Raw genomic sequence first — 22697 nt, forward strand, 5'->3', positions numbered from 1 at the left:
GGACTGTGACTAAGACGCGGAGACGTGCTTCAGGCAGTGGAAAGGGCTGCGAGGACCCTGTGGAAAATAATGGGGAAGGGCGCCGCCTGGTGGCCACCAGCAGCGAGACAGCAAAACCCTGACCAGTGCCCAGCGGGGAGGAAAGGCCCCGGGGGCCGAGGCAGAGCCGAGTGACGGCGGGGAGCAGCCATGACGGCCCGCGGGAAGGGGCGGCCCGGCGCAGGGGCAGGGGCAGCGGAGAGCGGTGGGCACGTGTGTCCAGAGCCTTGGAGAGGAAAACGGATAGACTAGAATGTTAGCGAGACTAGGAAATCTGTCCTCACTATTCCTGAGAAATAAGTTCACGACCCCTCTGTAGGGAACTTTGAATGCAAAATACTTGAGATTTTAATGGAAATAGTAATTTTAGTTTTGGAAATGACCTAAGGAAATGTTTTAAAATTCAGATAAAAATCTTTATGTGTGAAAATGTTCACCAACACTTTTACAGTAACATGATTTGAAACTATCTAAATAAAACCCCCAGTTTATACAAAATTAAATGTAAAGAGTGGACAGATACAGTAACACTGAATAGTTTTTAATGCTGTGGAGAGTACTTACAGTGCAGTGTTAAATGATGAAATAGAATATAAAATTTTAGCGATGATGTCAGCATCCTCTCCTTAACCCTCATGTGTGAGTAGAATACAATGTAAACCACAACTGTACATCGAGTGGAATATTATACAGCAGTGAAAATAAAAGCCTCAAGCTGCATCCAAAATGTGGACTAGTCTTGCCTTCATACTGTTGAGTGACATTCAAGACAGAAACAGAACAGGATTTAATTTATTTAAATATTAAATACCAGACAAAATTAAACTCACGTTTTAATGATACATGCAGTGATACATACCTAGGATATGTAGTGAAGAACAAAGAAAAAAAATTAGTGACAGCCTTACAGGGGCTTCCTTATGGACAAAGATCATGACATAATCTGACTTTACATTTCTTTTTTTTTTTTTTTATAGCACTTTAAAGGTCTTTTATTTATTTATTTATTTATTTTATTTGTTTGTTTGTTTTGTTTATACATGCACTGGGTACAGTCAGAAGCGCGGGAGGGTGAGAGAATTCACCAGAGCCAGAGAGGGGAGCAGAGCAGGCAGAAGGACCGAAGTACACTGCTGAGGGGAGCAGCGGGCGGCAGGAGAGGTCAGCGCGCCATGTGGGATCCTCCTCCGGTGGCCGGGGAGCAGCCGGGGATCGAACCGGCACTGCAGAGGCTGCAGGCAGCTTTGCAACCCAGCGCTCAACCACTGCGCCACCGGGGAGGCCCTGACTTTACATTTCTTGACCTATTTAAAGGAAGCTCATTTTATAATTCTCAAGCTACTATCCACCTTCTACACAGGCATTCTATTTCACAATTGCTAATATTGGGGAAAAAACTAGGAAGGAAACATGCTAAGTCATAAGAGTACTTTTTGATACTGTTCACCCTATTTTATTCTACTCTTCTATAATATACATTTTCTATAATATACATGACTTTTACATTTTCTATAATATACACAACTCCCTGTCATTATCAGGATCAGTAACAGAAGCTGATGAACGCTCCATTGGTAAAATGACCTCCTTGCTCCTTGGCAGGGGAAAAGTAAATTTTTAAAAGTGTTAAGAATGCCATGTGGTTACAGGAAAACATTTGAGGATGAAACATGGCCTCCTGCTAGTCATGCAGGGGAGGGCAGAGCAGCAGCGTTGGGAGTCAATGTCAAGGTCACCTCATTTTTTTTAGTGAGGGGTTTGGGTTTCTAGCCTGAACCTGTGCTCCGGCTGGCTTTTAAACCCAAATAAACATCTTTTGCCCCTTTTTTTTCTTTTTTAAATTTAGACATTTATTCTGTTTAATCCACAGCTGTATATAGCTTCAATGAACAATAAAGCAGTGAAAACAAGACACTACTTCAAAGTCTGTGCCCTTCCTTCCAGCTTCCAAATACAAGAGTCCTGAAAGTTGTCTACACCTACAGGAGGAGCAGGACAGAATAATGAATGGGGCCAGGATATTTCATAAAACAAAATTTTATATAACTGAAAGCTCCTCCTTGTGACTAGCTCATTGCCTTTACAAAAAGAATAGAAAAGAGGTGCCTCCCTGGGGGTACAAGGGGTTAAGACATTGCACTATAAATCTGTCACCATCAACTGCAGCACAAGTTTGATTGCTGTCTAGGGAGCTGAGCCACATGGTACAGCAGACCTCTCCTGTCTCCCCACTGCTCCCCTCAGCAGTGTGTTTCAGTCAGTCTGCCTGTTCTGCCCCCCACTCTGTCTCTGATGAATCCTCTCACCCCCCCATCTCTGGCTTACACCCCAGTTCTGGAGTACAGAACTGAGATGTTCTGTACTGGAGTACAGGCCAGAGATGTGGGGTGTGAGAGGATTCACCAGAGACAGAGTGGGGAACAGAACAGGCAGATCTACTAAAATACACTGCTGAGGGGAGCTGTGGGCCTAACAGGAGAGGTCTGCTGTGCCATGCGGGACCCTCTCCCACCGGCTGGGCTCGAACTGGCGCTGCAGAAGCTGTGGACAGCTTCACAGCACTGTGCTCAATCGCCTGAGCCACCAGGGGAGGCCCTGTTTTAAATACAATTCTTAACACACTTCACTTTATTTGCATTTAGAGTTAGGACCTTCTACCTTTTGAGTATCAGATTGTAAGAGGTTATGGAAGAATTTCATCTTTATTTATCCCGCAGGCCCAGAGGTGATCTTTTTTCCAAAGTCCGAGCCCTGAGCCATCAGGTGACAGAGCACCCATAGCCCCAGCAGGGCCACATTTGCACCTTTAAGCAAGCTGGGGGTAGAGAAGCAGGAGACTTCCAAGAGCTCACCTGGTCATCTGGGGTGCACAAGTCAGGCTCCTGGCCAGATAAAGTCCATCAGTTACCCCCTGAAACGTTTAGTCCACCGCCAGGCCTTGTGCCAACATAACTAACTCTAGCTAATGAGAAGGTCACAGTGGGCTGGGGCAGGCACGCTAGGGCAGGAGGCTCAGGTGGGTCTGTTGCAGGCCCAGGGACTCTCAGCCTTTCACCGACAGCATCTACTGCAGCCAGACCCTAAAATATCTGCAAGTCATTAAAACAACAAACAAGGTTAAGGTTGCTTGAATTCCTGAGAAAGATTTTTTTTAAAATCATTGTTTAAAATCCCCTTACCTGAAGCTGACATAAAAGCAAGGCTTGGGGCCTCCCTGATGGCGCAGCACTGTGAAGCCATCCACAGCCTCTGCAGCTCTAGTTCCATCTGATGGAGGACAAGAATGGAGAGACTGGAAAGGAGGCCTCGCAAGACCAAAACCTGACTCACGCAAGGAGGTGGGGGTCGAGGGGAATCACAGGACCATTAACCCAGCTGTGGAGGTCAGACCCTCAGGCGCCAGGGCCTTGTCACAAGGCATGAGACCCGAGCAGGATCCAAAGCTCTAGGGAGTGGAGCACAGGCCTGAGGGGAAGGATAAGGAGATCGGGGCCACCTTGGAATCTCCGGTCCCTTTCTAGTGTTGCCTGTTACCCGACATCAGCAACAAGCAGCCGCTCCACGGAGGAGTGACCCTCCCAAAGAAAAAGGACTGTATCAGGGCAGTCTCTGCACAGGCTTGGGGCAGCGCTCCCTCTGCCCACCCGCGACTATGCAGGAGCCTCTTTTCACCAAGTCTCTCCCTCTGCAGGGCAGCAGCCTCCTGCCTGCCGTGACCTGTCAAGGCCGCCACCTGCAACCATGCAGGCCTCTCTCAGCAAAACCTGTTCCTTTGCATCCGAGGGCAAGTTAGGGTAATTAGGCAGTTGTAGGGACCCTGCAGGAGGGGACCTCTGCAGAGGTTAGGAAGGCTTCAGAAATAAGGACCGTTAGAGGAATGTGACGAATTCCACTGGGAATAAACAACATCCCAGGGCCAAGGACAACATGGTTAACGCTGGCCCTGGTTTCCCTCAGGTGACACAGGGAGGTGGAGTCTGGGGACAGGGAGAGTGGTTTACATATGAGGAGGGCAGCAGCCTCAGGCCCGGGGACCACCGTCCACCCCTCTGTCAGAGCGCAGGGGTATTTCTGTGGGGGGAGATGAGCAGGGGTCAGCGCTGAGACCGGTGGGCGCTAACCTGTTTGTCTACAATAGATAAGGATGTGAAGACCCCCGCTCAGCGGCAGAAGAAGTGAGTCAGCCGGGAACTCACCAATCACAAAGAGACTGGTGCAGCTTTACGATAATGAGGGAAAGAAGGCATATATCCCCTGAGACACGACTCCACTTTGGCTTCCGTGCCCCTCCCTGGCCTGGTTTCATGGCCTGGGAATCCCGCTTTATTTCTGTTCTTTTTCTCAATAAAACTTTTTCTTTCTCTAAACAAACCTGCCTCTTCTCGCATGCTCGCCTGAGCGTCTGCAAAGTTCCTGCTGCGGCTTCATGAGACGCCAACCTGTGGGGGTCTAGGGGCTGGGACGCGGCGCTGCCCTGAAGCCTGGGGTCTGTTCCTGGCTGGGAGACTAGGCCTGACAACTCCGCTATCACCTTTCCCTTTCCCTAATAAACCTGCTCTTTAAATGTAACTAGTGTCTCTGTCTCATGGAGAAAGGTGCCTGGGGAACGCGCTGGGTGCCGCTGAAACGGGAGCTCTGGGGACACCTTTCCCAGAGTGAACCCCAGGACCCGCACCCACTCTACAACCTACAACATTTTGGCGACCACAAAGGGACTCGTCACATCATCTGGTGCCAACATCACATCCCCAGCCAGGAAGGTGACCCACAGGGCTCCGCCGACCTCCCCTGTCTCCCCACTGCTCCCCTCAGCAGTGGATTTCAGTCAGTCCACCTGTTCTGCTCCCCACTCTGTCTCTGGTGAATGCCCTTACCCCCACCCCCGCACCTCTGGCTGCACCCCAGCTCTTGTGTTCATAAGTAAATAAATATGTAAAAAAATAAGTAAAATAAAAGCATGACTAAAACATCATTTACCTGCAGATCCTGACATGCAGCCTATTGCAAACATTAAAAAGCAGCTGTTATTCAAAATACATTTTGAGAAACACGAAGGCTCTTGGCTCCACATATAATGTTTCTCTTTGCACATCATGCTGCAGCACAATACACTGTGGCCCCGACTTTGACATCCCTGAGTCTTTTCTGTGGTTTGGTGTAACATTCAGCCTTGAGCCGGGAGCCTGTGTCTATCTTTGGGGCTCAGACGGGTCTCCCGGGGACTGCGTAAACTTGGGTTTTGTTTCCTGAACCGAGGCTGGCCTCTCTCTGCCTTTGGATGGGTGAGCCCAATAGAGGATCTTCTACTGCCACTTTGACTTTAGTTTACTGGTTCTATTTCCCTGCTCAGCTTTTTCTTATTTCTTTCTTTCTGTCTTTCTTTTTTCTTTATGCATTTTCTTCTCTTTAAATTATACAGGGGATCTCTTTTTAACACTTCTTTCAGGGAAGATCTAGTGTTACTGGATCACTTCTTCAGCTTTTGTTTGTCTGGGAAGAACATTATTACTCTCTTGTCTCTGTAGAAGAATCCTGCAGGTTAGGATATTTGTGACTCATATATTTTATCTCTATTCTGAATACACTATTTCATCCTCTCCTTGCCCTACAGTCCTCCAGAAATGTAAGTTGGGTCCACCCCCACATATGCACAGCCCATGACAGAAACCTGTTAAGAGGTGCTGTGATCGGGACCTCGTCCTGGCGTGGTTACCTGAGAGTTCTGAAAGGACAACTCATAAAACTAGAGCTGTAGATATCTACGAGGCTCTCGATGAAAACCAGCATCAGGCTCATCATCAGTACACTCTACCTGTAGATCAGAGAGAGAAAGATTGGAGAAAGATGAAAATTTCAATAGAAAGCAGTCCAATAAATCCAGAAGAGAAAAAAATATTATATAAGGAAAAGATAGCCAAGATCACCAATTTTCTGGAGCACAAGGACCACAGGGAAAGCTTTGGGTATGGGGACATTGCAAGAGTCGTGCATATCGCTGGAATGCTATGCAAGAAATCCCAGGTCCAGACATGCAAATGAGCCTCTTACTTTGTGAAGTAAAAGTGCTTATTATTGTAAAATAATCTCCTTTGTACTCGCTGAGTATTTCTGCTGGGAGAAAAAGGTGAAAAGAACAGGGCAGGGGCGACCAGCAAACATTTCCATTTTAAAGCCATTTTAGTGACTCATCCAGGGCTGCTACCATCTAAGGCCAAATGTGGCATTTACTCTATGAAGCTAATTCATTTCCTGCATGTTTGCTTGGGGTATTATTTCATTTCCCTGGAAGTTCCTATCAGATTCAGAATATAGAGTATTATTCATTGTATGCAAAAATATAATGGGTCTTTATAAAAATGTAGTAAATAAAAATGATATTTTAGGGTATTATCACTGTGAATATTACATTAATCTCAAAGTCTAAAATCCATTTACCTTATTCACAGAAATTCATGCATTACACATGGATGCAGAATATTGAATTGAATTCTTTCCCCTGTTTAGTGAGATGAGCTCTAGAGACTGACTTCATTTTAGTGGATTTATTTCATACTACTGTTCCCAATATGAGTTACTTTGTATTTGGGGGCTTTATATGTACCTAGTTGGCCAGAAAACAGCAGGCAAAATATAAGCAGACCAAAAATACCACAAAACAGCAACAAAACCACCCTTTTATATTCAGAACAACTGTTTTTTTTTTTTTTTGGACACTCGCCCGTGGCCGGGGAACGAACTGGCGCTGTAGAGGCTGCGGGAAGCCTCGCAGCCCAGCGCTCAACCGCTGCGCCACCAGGGGAGGCCCTATATTCAGAACAACTGAATAGCAACATTTTTCTATATCAAAGACAAGAAGCTACCTATAAATTGTTTTTCAACTCTATAATAGAGTGATAGCCTGAAATTAATGAGGCAAAAGTAGCTTTCCCAGTTCCTGCGCAGTTCTGAGTGATCATATGACTAGTTCTTCCCAATAGAAAGTGAACAGACGTGACAGATGTTACCTCTGCACATGTTAAGAAACTCATGATCCTTCTCAATGAACTCTTAGTCCACACCCAAAGAATGGATGTGATATACTATATTTTCGAGGATACTTGATCTGTGAGCCAGAGGTTGCTAGTACTCTTGCAAGACCTCACAAGAAAAAACTGGTTCCATCAGAATTGTGTCTTAGAAAGAATCATTTTATAAGAAAAAATGTTTTATTCTGTTGAACTGTTGCATTTGGATTTAATTATCACCACAATCTTGTGTGTCTTCACTAATCTTTATGATTAATATACTCTCTGCTATTGCTTACAAATCTTTAATATTTCCAGAGATCTCAGTCTATGTATCTCCCTAGGAGCTCTGTAACTTCACCTATTTTCATTCGAGTGCACATACTTTGTGGATATTTCATTGTGTTAACAACTTTACTGGGGAAGGGAGCAGTTGGTCATATATATTGGTACGAAATGAAACTGTTACTAGAATGATAATGATAACATTAACAATGCATGTAGATAAGTAGTGATTTTACCACTTCTTAAAAGTAGAACTACATTCCCTTAAATTTAGTTAATATTATTTTCTGTGCCCATGAACATTCTCTAACAGGTGTGATGAGACTGCACTTCCTGCCTTCGTTATTCAGACAGTGAAAGTTGTTTCATGGAACATGTGGTTTAGATGAAAAGGAACAGATAGGAAATAAAACTATAATGCAAATCTAGACCCATAGCAGGATAGTTGACAGCTGCATGTCTGCAGGAAAAAAACAGTCAATATTTTCTGTGAGGATAGATTGAAATGGCATTAAAGTACAGCTGGATTTTATCTGATGCTCCATAAGAGTACACATTTCTCTCAGACATAAAAGAAGTATTTGGATGAGTTTGACAACTTAGACTATTCAGTAATGACAAATTCTATCAATTTTTTATATATAAATATTGATAATTTTCATATAGCTAATGTGGCATTTCAGAAATACGAACGCCTTGCTAAATACTATCGTAACAGATTCAGGTTTGCTCAGTGATGCCTTTGTGCTAACTTCTCTAAAACCTTACTAAAATGATATACACCATTCATGACCTTTTTACTATACTGAGAAAGATACAACTCTGTGATCTCAAGAACTGTATGATGCTGCATGCACTGTATGCACTCAGTTTCTTCTAGAAATTTCCTAATTATGTTTATATATGAGCTTGATCAGTATCTGAAGAAATTAGATCATGTATATAATATTATACTTTTCATTAAACTATTAACTGTTCTTCCATCAACATTCAGTTAATCTTATGTATCAAATAAATCACATTCCCAAATATTTTCTTTTGTTTTATGCTTGTCAGGCAGAATTTTATGTTCATTTTTATTATATTCCTATGCATAATGTGAAAGCTTTTACCAAAATGCAGAGGTTATTCATATGAGCAAAGAGATTTATTGGTGGGGAAGAGCAAGGGGTTAGACATTTTAGTTATTTAAAAAACACAAGAGGGCCTCCCTGGTGGCACAGGCAGTTGGGTACCACACTGTAAAGCTGTCCGCAGCCTCTGAAGTGCGGGTTCAATCCCAGCTGGTCAGCGAGAGTCCCACTTGGTGAGGCAGACCTCTCCTGTCTCGCCCGCTGCTCCCCTCAGCAGTGTATTTTGTCAGTCTGCCTGTTCTGTTCCCCGCTCTGCCTCTGGTGGATCTCTCACCCCCCGCATCTCTGGCCTGTACCCCGGTTCTCATATAAAAATAAATAAATCTTTAAAAAAAACCACAAGAAACTCTTAGTGTCATCCTGTAAATGCTGTGAAAGCTAACAACAAGTATTATATTGATATACATTACTCTAAGGACAAGGAGCTTGGCCCACAGACCCTGGATCATCTGTACTGCACCCTCCTTTCTTAAATAAACATAAAGATATACCCAGCTCATGGATTGGAGGAATCAACATTGTCAAAATGGCCATCCAAACCAAAGATGTTTAGAGATTCAATGCAATCCCAAAAAAATCCCAATGGCGTTCTTCAAAGAAATAGAACAAAGATTACTGAAGTTCATCAGAAATCACAAAAGACCCCAAATAGCCAAAGCTTTCCTGATATCAAAGAAGGGAAATGAAGGTATCCTACTTCTGATCTCCAACTATACCATAAGGCCAGAGCAGTTAAAGCAGCATGGTAATGGAACAAAAACAGACACACAGGCTAATGGAATAGAATTGAGAGCCCAGGAAAAAAAAAACACATGTTTATGGACAAGTAATATACAAGACAGGAACAAAGTACATACACTGGAACACGGAAAGTCTCTCCAATATATGGTGCTGAAAAATAGGAACTGCCACTAGCAAAATAAAGAAACTAGATCATTATCTCATGCAACACATGAATGAAAATTGACTCAAAATGGATAACAGACTTGGCTATGAGACCTGAAACCACCAAAAAACAAAACACAGAAAAGAATAGGACAGAATAGAATGAAACTCCTAGGTTCCAAAAACTTGCCCCAAGTTTATAGCCATACCCAGGGTCCGGCCCAAAGGCATACTGTCATTTTCAGTCTCCTCCTAGAGCTCAGATCCTGATGCTGGCAGCATAGATTCCAAAGTCAACAAGAAAGATGGTGGCAGCAACATAGAGCGTTCCACTTTTGTGGAAGTGCAGCCGTGGGCTGACTTTGGGGCAGGCTTGCAACTCCTATGAGGCCAGAGGCATCGTCAATTATTTGGGTGCTAAGACTCCAATGAAGCATTGAGGAAGGAAAAACACCTCTGGGAATAACCAGAGCCATGTCAAGGAGCTGCAGGAATGCCAACATCAGGGTTCTCCACCACGGAGTAGGAGTAACATCTCTACAGTGTCATTAATGGAGATCACTCACTTCAGTCATGTGTGACCTGCAGGGCCTCAGGTCACCTCTAGCAGGTGCTCAGTAAATGAGATTCCTTTATCCTTCCCTGAGGAGCCCAACTTCTCCTGTAACAGGGATTTGCGAGGAAGGAGGTAACATCACTTTAACACATTAGAACGGTTAAGAGGCAAAGTGGATTATCTACAAAATGCCCAGTCCCAGATGAATGAGTCACTGTGGCTGATGCAGGCCCTGAAATAGGAGGAATCCTCTTGGCACCAGGTGTCATAGAGAAAAGATCTCAAGAGCTCAGGAAAGGGCCCTTCCAGGTCTCAGATGATCCCCCATGAAGAACTTTGCACCCCCCATTGGTGACAGCACCTGGCTACACCTGCTGTGTTTCTTGGTTGGGTCCCTTAGTGATGCAGAGAGGGTCACTGCTCTCACTACACCGACTCTGTTAATAACCCATTTTAGAAAACCCGAGACTTGCAGCCAGAGTGTGGCAGGCCATGTGGCTGTGGTCACTCAAGGCTCAGGAAAACCTGGATTCTACTCAAGGGAGAGTCTAAAGTCAGCTCATGGGCCTCCCTGGTGGCACAAGGGGTTAAGAAGCAACCTATGAAGCGATCTGCAGCATCTGCAGCCTGTGTTTGATCCCCAGGCGGCCAGGGAGCTACCCACATGGCGCAGCAGCCTCCTCCTGACTCGCCAGCGGTTCCCCTCAGCAGTGCATGTCAGTCAATCTGCCTGTTCTGTCCCCCACTCTGTCTCTGGTGAATATTTACCCCCCATACCACTGGCCTGTGGTTCTTGTATGCATAAATAAATCTTTAAAAAACAAAAAAATATAAAGGCGCCTCCTGAGGCAGTGTCCAGGTATGAAATTCCCTTCCATGCTCTGAACGGCCACTTCAGCTGCGTGGCGGGGAAGTGACGCCTCAGCCCTCAGACGTGGGCCCAGGCCCGGCAGGGGCAGCACCTCAGACCCCCCGAGAAAAGCTGAGCCCCAGGCCCACGCGGCCCGCTGGTCAGAGCCCGCACCCGGGAGACTGGACGCGGCTCGCCTCCTGCCTGCTGCACCTGGGGCGGCGGGGACCGGCCCCGGGAACGTGGACAACCGGGTCACCGAACCGCACCGCAGACCGCGGGGATGAAACCGCGCAGGCCGGCGGGGGAGGAGGCCCAGGACCCGCCAGGGCGCCCTCGCGGGCCGCAGAAGGGAGCAAAGGCCTCGGGAAGCGGCGGGGCCGCGCGCAGGAGGGCCCCGGACCCCCGCGTCCTGCCGGCTCCACGATGAACCCCCAAAGCCCCAGTTCTCCACATCCAGCCCGCGCGCTGGGGCCTCCCCGAGCCCTGGCGCCTTCCCTCCCTCGGCCTCACCTGTCCGCTCCAAGGCCGCCGGCTCCCCAGGTCAAAGGGCAGCGGCGCCCCACGGGGCTCCTGAAGGACCAGGCTCAGCCAAGCCTGAACCTCATCCCGAGTCCGAGTCCGGGGCCAGCAGGGCCAGGGGCCTGGCCTGGGCGAGCGCGCATGCGCGGTAGTGGCACAGGTGCAGCCAGGTGCGCTGGGCGGGGCTGGGCGCGCAGGGGCCCCGGAGGCCACGCCCACCCGGCCCAGGCGCTGGCGGGACGGTTCGCAAATAAACACTGAGATGCAGACAGATGCCTCCTCCTCGCCCAGAACACTGCGCCCCTGCGGTATCTGCTCGTCGTTAAAAGGGCAAACAAGGTGCTTGGATTTCTGGGAAAGATTATTTTTTAAAAATCATTCCTAAAAATCGCCTTACCTGAAGCTGACATAAAAGCATGACTAGGGGCCACCCCGGTGGGGCAGGGGTGAAGCACCGCACTGTGACGCCATCCACAGCCTCTGGAGCCCCAGTTCCATCCCCAGCCAGGAAGGTGACCCACAGGGCGCCACAGACCCCTCCTGTCTCCCCGCTGCTGCCCTCAGCCGTGGATTTCAGTCAGTCCGCCTGTTCTGCTCCCCACTCTGTCTCTGGTGAATCACCTTACCCCCACCCCGCACCTCTGGCCTGCTCCCCAGCTCTTGTATTCATAAGTAAATAAATCTGTAATAAAATAAAATAAAATAAAGCATGACTAAAACGTCATTTACCTGCAGATCCTGACATGGATCCTACTGTAAACATTCAAAAGCAGCTGTTACTCAAAATACACTCTGAGGAAAATGAAGGCTCTCGGCTCCACACAGAACGTTTCTCTTTGCACATCATGGTGCAGCACAATACACGGTGGCCCCGACTTTGACACCCCTGAGTCTGCTCTGTGGCTGGTGGTTAGGGGTTGGAGTCAGGCCGAGCTGCAGAGCTGGGGGCGGGGTCCTCCCGTTATCAGCAGTGATGAATGAAGGAGTCAAAAAAACAAAAGCACACACCCCTGCCAAAGTGCAATTACAAACACGTCTCCAGTGGAGTTTCCCACCTTGGAAGAATTGATGGCGGACAAGAGTGAAAAACCTGGAAACAGGGTGCCCCCAGATCAGAACCTGACTCACACAAGGAGGTGGGGGTAGAGGGAAGTAACACGACCATCAACCCAGTGTAGAACTCAAGGCCCTCAGGCGCACTGCTTTGTCACACGGCCCAAGGCCTAAGCAGGACGAGATGCTCTAGGGAGTGGTGCACAGGCCTGAGGGGAAAGACAGGGAGATTGGGTCCATCCTGGAACCCGTGGTCCCTTTCTACTTTTGCCAAGTTATCCAACATCAGCAACAAACAGGCCACTCCACAAAGGAGTGATGCCTCCCAAAGAGAAAAGGACTATATCTGTGCAGGCTCTGCCCTGGCGTAGGGCAGCCATCCCTCTGGCCACCCGTGACTACACAGGTGCTATTGTAACAGGGTGGTCCCCAGGAAAGGGGGAGGTTCCAGGTTTCCTGCCCCACCCAAAAGGAGGGTGGAGCACAGCAGGGAGAAGAAGCTGCAGAGCAGACTGAGGAAGGAAGGAAGCAGGATGGAGCCAGGAGACCTGGAGGAGGCACATGGAGCCGAGAGACACGTGGAGAAACTGCGCCTGCCTTTTGGTCGTGGACTGCGTGACACAGATGCGGGTGAGACCCGTGGGGAGGGAACAATGGCAGGTTTTGTCTTGATTTTGCTCTTTTCCTCCCAGACTTGTCTGGTTGTTTCTGATGGTTTTCTGTGGGTCTCCACTGGAAGGTGTTTTAGACTCTGACAGGCTTTGGGGCCTTGCTCTGGGCCAATCCTGCTTGGATGGACTTTTACCCACGAGGGGACAGGTGACTTTGGGTGCTTGATTTAGAAACTATGTTCTTTGTCTTTTCTGTATTGTTCAGTAATTGTATTAAAGTTCCTTCCCACTAAAATCTCATTTGTGTTGATGCGTCGGATGGCAGAACCCAATCAGAGTAGGCAGGTTTGTGGGGTCTGGGGTGCCCCTCTCCCTGCCTTGTAACACTTCCTATCACCAACTCTCTCACTCTGCAGGGCAGCAGCCTCCTGCCTGCCTGTGCCCTATACCTGCCAGGACTTCTCCTCACTGACCCCCTCAGCAGAGGCCACTCCCCTCAGGGCCCCTGCCTGCTACCTCACACCACATACAAAAACCAACTCAAAATGAATTAAAGAACTGGACATGACCTGAAACCATAAAATACATAGAAGGGAATAGAGGTGAAACGCTACATGACACGCACCTCAGTGACATCTTTAATGACACATCACCCGAAGCAGTGATAGTGAAGGAAAGGATACATGGTGGGATGACATCAACTAAAGGCCTTCCATACAGTGAAAGAGACATGAACCCAAACAAAGACACAACTCACTGATGGGGAGAAAATTTTTGCACACAACTAATGATAAGGGACTGATCACAAAAATCTACAAAGAGCTGACGAGACTCAACAACAACAAAAAAAACAGAGTAAGTCACCCCATCAAAAAATGGGCAAAAGAGCTAAAAAGAAACTTCTCCAAAGAGGAAATGCAAATGGCCACCAGGTATACAAAAAAATGTTGAGCATCACTTGCAATCAGGGAAATGCAATCAAAACTACAATGAAATACCATCTCATACCAGTGAGAATGGCACATATTAAAAAACTAGCAACAACAAATTTTGGCGAGGATGTGGAGAAAAAGGAACTCTCCTGCACTGCTGGTGGGAGTGCACACTGGGGCAACCACTATGGAGAGCTGTGTGGAGGTTCCTCAATCTACTGAAAATGGAGCTTCCATCATGCCCAGCAATTCCACTCATAGGAATCTACCCAAAAGACACAAAAACATTAATTCAAAAGGACACCTGCACCCCTTTGGTTAAAGCAGCAGTATTTACAATAGGGAAAATCTGGAAGCAACCCAAAAGCCCAAAAATAGATGACTGGATCAAGAAGATGTGGTACATACACACAATGGAATATTACTCAGCAATCAAAAAGATAAACTCATACCATTTGCAGCAACATGGATGGAGCTGGAAGGGATCATGCTCAGTGAAATCAGCCAGAAAGAAAAGAAAAATCCCAGATGGTCTCACTCATGGCAGGAATTCAGAAAACCTGAATATGGGACCAAGAAAAAGACTAATTATACTAAAGTTAAAAGCAAAATGAACAGGCAACTATAAACCAGAGACACACTGTGGAGGGGGGGAGAGAAGGGCGTAGGATCGAAACAAGGGGGTGGGAATTTCACGGGGACTGTAACCCAGATGAAAACGCATACATTGTGCAAAGATGAAAATGATGTAAAAATATATAAAATTTAAAAATTTATAAAACCTTCAATTTAAGCAAAGAAAAAAAAAAAAAGACAATTGTTCTCCGAGGCACGCAGAGCCGCCCCCACCCTGTGGTGAATCCCCGGACAGGGGTCCCCAAGGGTCGCTGAGGCCAGAGCTGCCCGTCTGAGGCCCCGTCCGGCAGGGCCCGGGAAGAGGAGGGCGGGACCGGCTCAAGGAGGAGCGAGATCCCAGCACCCCCAAGGGAAGGGCCCCAAGGCCTTCTCCTCAGCCTCCTGGACACGCCAACCTGCCCCGCTGCCCAGGAGGCTGGTGGGGGACACCAGCACCCCCGCCGGAGCCCCCCACCACCCCAGCTCCGAGCCCGGGGGTGTGTGTCCTGGCCCTGCCCCTGCCTCTCCCCAGCTCCCCAGCCAGAGGCTGCTCCGGCTCCGGCGACCCTGTGCTGTGGTCTGGGGCGGTGCCGGGGTGAGGCCCGGGCCTGCGTTTCCCCCACCCCATCCTCCTGCCCTGCTGCTGCTGTGGGGTGTCTCTGGCAGCCCGAGCCCCACGGCCTGGAGGGTACAGGCGCCTCCCTCTGCACCCCTCAGGGTGGGGAGCCAGGCTGGGGGGTGCTCAGACCTGCTGGAGGGCCAGCTGCTGGGGCCCCTGCATGTCCAGCTGCTCCCTGCCACCTGGCTGGCGCTCTCCCGGGTGGCTTCTCTGGGGGCTCCCTGCCCACCGGCTGCACTGTGGGGCTGGGGGGACGCAGTAGCTGCCCTCCTTTATCGCAGGTGGAGCACAATGGCCCACCCCAGGCCTGCACCCCAGCTCTGCTCCCTGCGGGGAGCTGTTCTGGGCATGGCTGGGGTCTCCCCAGTCCCTGGGCTCTCCCCCCTGCATGGCGGCAGCTCCTCACTCTCCATCCAGCCGTGACACCCACAGATGTCTCCAAACATGGTCAGCCATCCCCTGGTCTAATTGAAGGGGTGTCCCTCACCAGGTGGGGTGCCGTGCACTTGCACGGGGCCCACAGGACAACGTGTGAGCCAAGCACATGGGCGTGAGTGTGTGTGAGTGTGAGCTGCTGGCGGCCACAGCTCTCCTGACTAGAAACACTCTGTGACCCTCAGTGACCAGCCCCTGTGGCTACCGTTCCCAGGCATCTTGTTCAGCATTCAGAACATAAAACACACTCCTTTCTGGAACAGAAAGTAGAACTTGGCTAGATTAACAATAAATGACCGGGGCGCTCAGCCTCCAGGCACCGTCCCCGGAGTGGCCAAGGCCAAGCGGCCGTGCTCCCCAGCTGTGCTCCCCAGCTGTGCCCAGCGACTCCAGGTTCCCAAGGACAAGTGGCGGAAGTGCTTCACTTCAGTGTGGGATGCAGGTTATTCTGTCCATTAACTAATATTTGATGGACCTGCCATAGGACCCAGCGACCCCACTCCTAGGACACAGAAACACGGATCTGAAGGAAACCTGCACCCAGATGTTCACTGTGGCACCATCAACAAGAGCCCAGTTATGGAAACTTCTCAAACTTCTCAACTTCTCAAACTTCTCAAATGAGTTAAGGAGCCCCCAAACAGATGAACGGATCAAAATGTGGACGCTATACACCATGGAATACTACTCAGCCATCAAAAAGATAAGCTCATGCCACTCACAGCATCATAGATGGAGCTAGAAGGGATGGTGCTCAGTGAGATACATCAGAAGGAAAAACATAAACATTGGATGGTTACATTTACAGGTGGAATGTAGGGAAACTACACATGAATAGAGGATCAGGAAAAACCACAAAACTTGAAGGCACCATAGGTCTGAGGCACACACGCAGTGGAGAGGGAGGGGTCAACAAAGGGGAGGGAAGGTCACAAGGGACTACGCTGACACTGATGGTTCACGGGTGCTGTGGTGGGTGAAGGGGAAAGTCAGATAGTCTCCAAAAATAAACAATGATGTAAGAAAATTAAAAAAAAAAAACAAATACAGTAGAGGGGCTCGATAGCATTAATAGCCAGTGATGGGAAGAACCTAAGAAATTGGCTGCAAAATAGAGAGAAAACAAAACAGCATAGAGAGGAAAGACTTTGAAAAAACGCGCAGGTGAGGGTGTCCGCAGCGTCGCCGGAGCCTCATCTAGTTCAGGTCACTCTGTCCTCATCCTCGGCGCGGCTCAGGCCGGGACAGCGACGACAGCTGCGGCCCAACTTCTACCGCCGACAGGAGCAGCGGCCTCGCGTGGCGGGGCCTGGTGTCCGCGGGTCGGTGCGGGGAGCCCGGGGAGAGCTGCTCTGCCGGTTCCGAGGACGAGCCCAGACCCGCGTCCTGCCGAGAGGCGACGGGGACACAGCGGCCCGCGAGCTCCGAGGCGCCCGGATCCAGTCTCAGGAATCCGGCCGAGGTCCACGAGCCGCAGCGGCCAGGGAGGGGGGAAGAGGACAGGCCGGGCTCAAGCCCCGGGACCCCCGGGAGCGCCCCGGCTTTGGGCAGCGCCTGCGAACCCCTCCGCAAGGCCCCCCTCCAGGGCTGCGGGGAGAGGACACCCCGACCTGCCCTCAGGCTCCTGGGTGCTGGGCACTTGCTGTCCGGTCTCCGCCCCCTCGCGTGTCTCCCTCGGAAGGACCTGCCGGGACGACGCGCCTGAGCCCCGGGGGTCTCTGCCCCCCCCTTTCGGCGCTTCCCGCGCGGAGTGACGAGCAGACCCGCCGCGGGGACTCCCCGGGAAGCACCTGCCCGCACCGGCGGCCTCTGCGCGGGAGTCTCCGGCTCGCCAGGGAGGGTCCGCGGGAACGTGGACGGGGAGACCCAGCAGGCTGCACCTCCGTGCACCCCTCTACCTGCGAGGGGGAGAATGCGCCCCCCCATGCCGCTGTGGCCCAAGATTCGGTGCAGGACAGGCCCTCGAGAACAAGCCGGGCCAAGACAACTGACCCCGCCCCCAGAAAGCAGGAGCGGAGTCTCCCCCCGCCCAGGGCCGCCGCGAGGGAGAGGGGGGCGCGCACAGGGGGCCCGACCAGGCCTCGCCCGCCAGGGCCGGCGCCTCCTCATGATTCCCCGCGAGGCAGCATTTCCCCGCCTCACCACCAGGCGGCGCGCGCTCCCCGCGCCTGTGCTTTGCCCCCGGGGCTTCTCCTTCCTCGGCCCAAGGTCCCGCTCCGCCGGGGCGGGTGCCCCTGGCCACCCAGTCTCCGCCACTTCCATTCCGCCACCACTCCCGCGTCAGCGCGCAGTGTCGTGACGTCAACACGCAGGGGGCGGGGCAAGCCCGAGGAAGGAGAGGCTCGCGGGGGAACCAGGGACGGAGCAGCGGCGCGCGCCGCCTGGTGGCGCGGAGGGGCGGTGCGGCCGAGGCAGGACACAGGCGGGAAGAGGCGCTGGGGGCGGGGGGAGGCTCAGGGGGGACGGAGCCGCGGCCGAGGGCGGGTCAGCCGGGCCACAGCCCGGAGAGACATGGGGGGGGCGCGCAGAGGGGGCCAGGAAGCGGGAGTCTGTGACGTCACAGCCCTGAAGATGGGGAGACAGAATGACGTGGGGGCAAGAACCCGCTGATATAGGGATCCTTGCTCTTTCGGGGAAGAGAACATTTGGTGTCGCTCTTCCGCGGGGACTCTGGACTTAGCTGCCAGTATTTGGGATGTTGTATATATATTTATATATGTGTGTGTGCGTGTCTGTATTAAAAGAAACAGTAATTCAGGTTTTGAGACATGACCTAAGGAAACGCTTTCACACACACACACACACACACACACACACACACACACACACACCTTTATTTGTAAACATGCTAACCAGCATTTTCTCATACTTACAAATACTGGAAACAATCTAAGTCAAAGCTCCAGGAAACAGTGAAATATGTAGCACTATGTACGTGAGACAAACGTAGCAATGAGGCACAGTCATTCTGAATAGTTTTACATGATTTGGAAAATACCTGTGTTATAATGTTAAATGAAGGAGGAAAGACAAGCTTGTAGGCATAGCATTATTCCAGATATAAAATGAACATAATAGGATTGATTTAAATTTTCAAACCATACAAAGTTGAAATCGTGTGTTAGGTCTGCATTTACTGATGCACACTTAGGTGATGAACTGTCATGAAGGGCAAGGGAAATAATTGTGATGACAGCCACATATTCCTGCTTACTTGGGGAGGAAGATGATGATATAGTGTAGTCTTAGGATTCTTAATGGGAGTTCATTTTGTAATTCTAAATTTTCACCTGTATATTCTCTGCCCTTACACACGGGTGTCATAGTCCACAGTTCAAAATATTGGAAATTATGAGGAAGAAAGTAAGCTAATTCTTCAAATTATCTATTTTAAAAAGATTATTTATTTTTATGCAAACAAGAACTGGGGTCTAGGGCAGAGGTGCAGGAGGTGAGAGGATTCACCAGAGACAGAGTGGGGAGCAGAACAGAAGGATCCACTGAAACCCACTGCTGAGGGGAGCTGCGGGGAAACAGGAGGGGTCTGCTGTGCCATGTGAGTCAACTTCCCGCCTGGGGATCAAACTCAGGCCACAGTGCTGGAAATAGCTTGACAGTGTTGAGACTTTCACTCCTGCACCACTAGGGAGACCCTAAAAGTATTTATCTTTTGAGGAAAAATCACAGTTCACTGTTCCTCATTGTATTTTATTCTAATGTTCAAATATTCTACAATGTAAAACTCCCTTTCAGTTTCAGGACCAGTCAACCAAAGCAAATTTACAAACTGGTGCAATCATTGGTGCAATTACCCCCCTACTCCTTGGCAGGTGAAAAGTAACCATAGAATTTTTGTAAAGAAAGCCTTAAAAATTCTGTTGCAGTTACAGAAAACTTTCTAAGGGTGAACATATGGCCTTCCTGATAGTAAAGCAGGGGTGGGAAGAGGAGCCGCATATCAGCTAATGTCAAGATCACCTTGTTTTTTTGTTTGTTTTTTTACTGAGGGAGGTATCATAAGGTATAAATATTAACCCAATTATGGAAGGTTCGAGCAATCTAAGGTGGGGTCAGAAAAGATGATCAGCCACAGATGGGGGCCTAGAGGATTAAAGACCCACCTATTCTGGCCCCAAGGCAATAATTTCCACAATAATTCAAAGAATATTACGAAAGAACACCCCTTGCCCTGGCAAAATGCAGCTTTTGTTCTTTCAGAGCCTATCTGTGTCTGTGCAGACGTCTCTCTTTCCTGCTATCTTTTCCTCAATCACCTTGCCGTTGCTGATGAAAGGGAACATTACTGAATGATTTGTCAGAGGATCCAAGAATCCCCCCATACTGAACCCCATCACCTGAATTCCATCACTAGGTTTTCAATTTTTAGCTTGATCTCATTTGTCAGTCCAAAAGAGCACATTTTACCCTTTTTCAATTTTTACAATATTTATTGTTTTAATCAACAAGCTTCATCTAGTTATAGGTAAAAATAAAAAACAGTGAAAAAATAAGGCACTAATTCGAAGTCTAGACCCTTCCAGCCTCAAATACAAGAGGTCTGGGGCCTCCCGCATGGTGCAAGGGGTTAAGCATGTAATCAACAGCGGCGCCCCCGCAGGGCTCCTGAAGGACCAGGCTCACCCCAGCCTGAACCTCACTCGGAGTCGGGGGACAGCAGGGCCAGGGGCCTGGCCTGGGCGAGCGCGCATGCGCGGTAGTGGCGCAGGTGCAGCCAGGTGCGCTGGGCGGAGCTGGGCGCGCAGGGGCCCCCGGAGGCCACGCCCACCCGGCCCAGGCGCTGGCGGGACGGTTCGCAAATAAACACTGAGATGCAGACAGATGCCTCCTCCTCGCCCAGAACACTGCGCCCCTGCGGTATCCGCTCGTCATTGAAAGGGCAAACAAGGTGCTTGAATTTCCGGGAAAGAGTATTTTTTTATATCATTCCTAAAAATCGCCTTACCTGAAGCTGACATAAAAGCATGACTGGGGCCACCCTGGTGGGGCAGGGGTGAAGCACCGCACTGTGACGCCATCCACAGCCTCTGGAGCCCCCGTTCCATCCCCAGCCAGGAAGGTGACCCACGGGGCGCCACAGACCCCTCCTGTCTCCCCGCTGCTGCCCTCAGCCGTGGATTTCAGTCAGTCCGCCTGTTCTGCTCCCCACTGTCTCTGGTGAATCTCCTTACCCCCACCCCGCACCTCTGGCCTGCTCCCCAGCTCTTGTATTCATAAGCAAATAAATCTGTAATAAAATAAAATAAAATAAAGCATGACTAGAACGTCATTTACCTGCAGATCCTGACATGGATCCTACTGCAAACATTCAAAAGCAGCTGTTACTCAAAATACACTCTGAGGAAAATGAAGGCTCTCGGCTCCACACAGAACGTTTCTCTTTGCACATCATGGTGCAGCGCAATACACGGTGGCCCCGACTTTGACACCCCTGAGTCTGCTCTGTGGCTGGTGGTTAGGGGTTGGAGTCAGGCCGAGCTGCAGAGCTGGGGGCGGGGTCCTCCCGTTATCAGCAGTGATGAAAGAAGGAGTCAAAAGAACAAAAGCACACACCCCTGCCAAAGTGCAATTACAAACATGTCTCCAGTGGAGTTTCCCACCTTGGAAGAATTGATGGCGGACAAGAGTGAAAAACCTGGAAACGGGGTGCCCCGAGATCAGAACCCCCCTGGCCTCCTACCCCCTGGACCCTCTACCCCCTGCACCCACATTCCCAGCACCTTAGTTACAGCTGCTGTGCTCCCCTTGCTTCTCTCCTGCTCCTTGCTCTCTGCCGCAGCCTGTATTTTCGCAGCCCCCAGGCTCAGGTGTGCCACGCAGGTGTGCCCACCCCTTCCCCCAGGGGTCCACCCTCAGGCGGCTGAGGTGAACCCCACACTCCCAGAGGCTCCTTCTTTTCACAGCTGCTAATTTGCCCCAAAGGCGTTTGCGCAAACCCTGCAGGAAGCACCCTTCCCTGACCCCTCCCACCTGGCAATTTGCCACACCTGGACACTCTCCCCCGGGCTTGTCTTGGCGGGTGAACCCTGCGGCCATGACCCTCACCGGCGAACGGCGCAACCGAGCACACTCACCATCCACACAGCGGAAACGCGCCCCTTCCAGCCAGGGCACCCCGAGGGCTGATGAGCAGCTCCCTTGCACCCGCCCCCCATGATCGCTCTAGATTGCCCCCCACAATCCCGCTCCCTCCAGGGGGAACCAATGCTCAGTCTTTTTGTTTTTTTTTTTTTAGAGAAACTGATTCTATAATTTATTTATTTATTTTTTATAATAAATTTTATTTTTATATTCCCCATACAATTGCTCAGTCCTGGTGGACTCCGCCGTCCCATGCAGGGGCGGCTGGCGGGGGCCTTCTCCTGGCTGCGGACTCAGCACAAGCCACCCCCACCCCCACCCCCACCCCCCCACCCCAGCTGCGCGCACTCTGAGGTCTGAGACACTCAGCTCTCTTGTGGGGAACAGCCCAGCCCCAGGGGTGCTCACTGCCTTCCCGCCGCACCAGGCTCTCATGGCCCCTGCTGTCAGCGGCCCCTGCGCTCAGGCAGCTCCTTTGCACGCCCCAAGCCCCAGGATGGCTCGCGACTGCCCCCCGCAGCCCCGCTCCCTCCAGGGGGAACCACTGCTCAGTCTCCGCGGACTCCGCCGTCCCACGCAGGGGCGCCCGGCTCGCCGGCCTTCTCCCGGCTGCGGCTGCGGACTCAGCCCGAAGTGGCAGCGCGCCAGGCCACCCCCATCGCCTGGGCATCCCTGGGGGGCTGCCTGACCCTGGTGCTCAGAGGGAGCGCCCTCTCTCCAGGGGGAGGGGGCGTCCCAGCAGCGGTGGGGTGTCTTCTGGGGTGGGGTGGGGCATGTCAAGTCCTCCCTGGGAGAGGCGCAGCTTTTCTCTGCCCCTGGATTCACCTTGGAGGAGGTGGAACCCTGGTGGAAAACCGAGGTCCCCTGGCTTTGGGTGTCAGTTCCCTGGGTGCGTGCCTGCCCAGCCCCTCGCCTCCACACCTTTGGGAGGAATCGGAGTCCCCATCAGGGACAAGTCCAGTTCCCCTCAGTTTGGGAGGGAGTCTGTGAGTCTCCCTCCATTTGGGGCTCCTGTGGTGTGTCAGGCCTGAGGGAGTGGGAATTGGGAAGCATTGGGTA

The 22697-nt window shown here is 50.6% G+C and overlaps 1 long non-coding RNA gene across 3 annotated transcripts; it reads right to left on the minus strand.

Moving 5' to 3' along the window:
• Positions 1-512: 512 nt before the first annotated feature.
• On the minus strand, positions 513-21443 carry LOC129146666 (uncharacterized). Of its 3 annotated transcripts, none has more exons than XR_008553682.1 (5): positions 14323-14631; positions 5753-5851; positions 3219-3306; positions 2892-3128; positions 513-789 (listed from the first exon to the last, which is right to left on the minus strand). It is a non-coding gene; the product is annotated as an uncharacterized LOC129146666 (long non-coding RNA). The 3 variants fall into 3 exon arrangements; XR_008553681.1 differs by lacking the exon at positions 513-789 and adding an exon at positions 21278-21443 and having other exon boundaries at positions 2453-3128; positions 14323-14430; XR_008553680.1 differs by lacking the exon at positions 513-789 and having other exon boundaries at positions 2453-3128.
• Positions 21444-22697: the final 1254 nt, after the last annotated feature.

This window comes from Talpa occidentalis, unplaced genomic scaffold (genome assembly GCF_014898055.3).
Source record: "Talpa occidentalis isolate TD23 unplaced genomic scaffold, MPIMG_talOcc4v2.1 talOcc4.3, whole genome shotgun sequence".
NCBI lineage: Eukaryota > Metazoa > Chordata > Mammalia > Eulipotyphla > Talpidae > Talpa > Talpa occidentalis.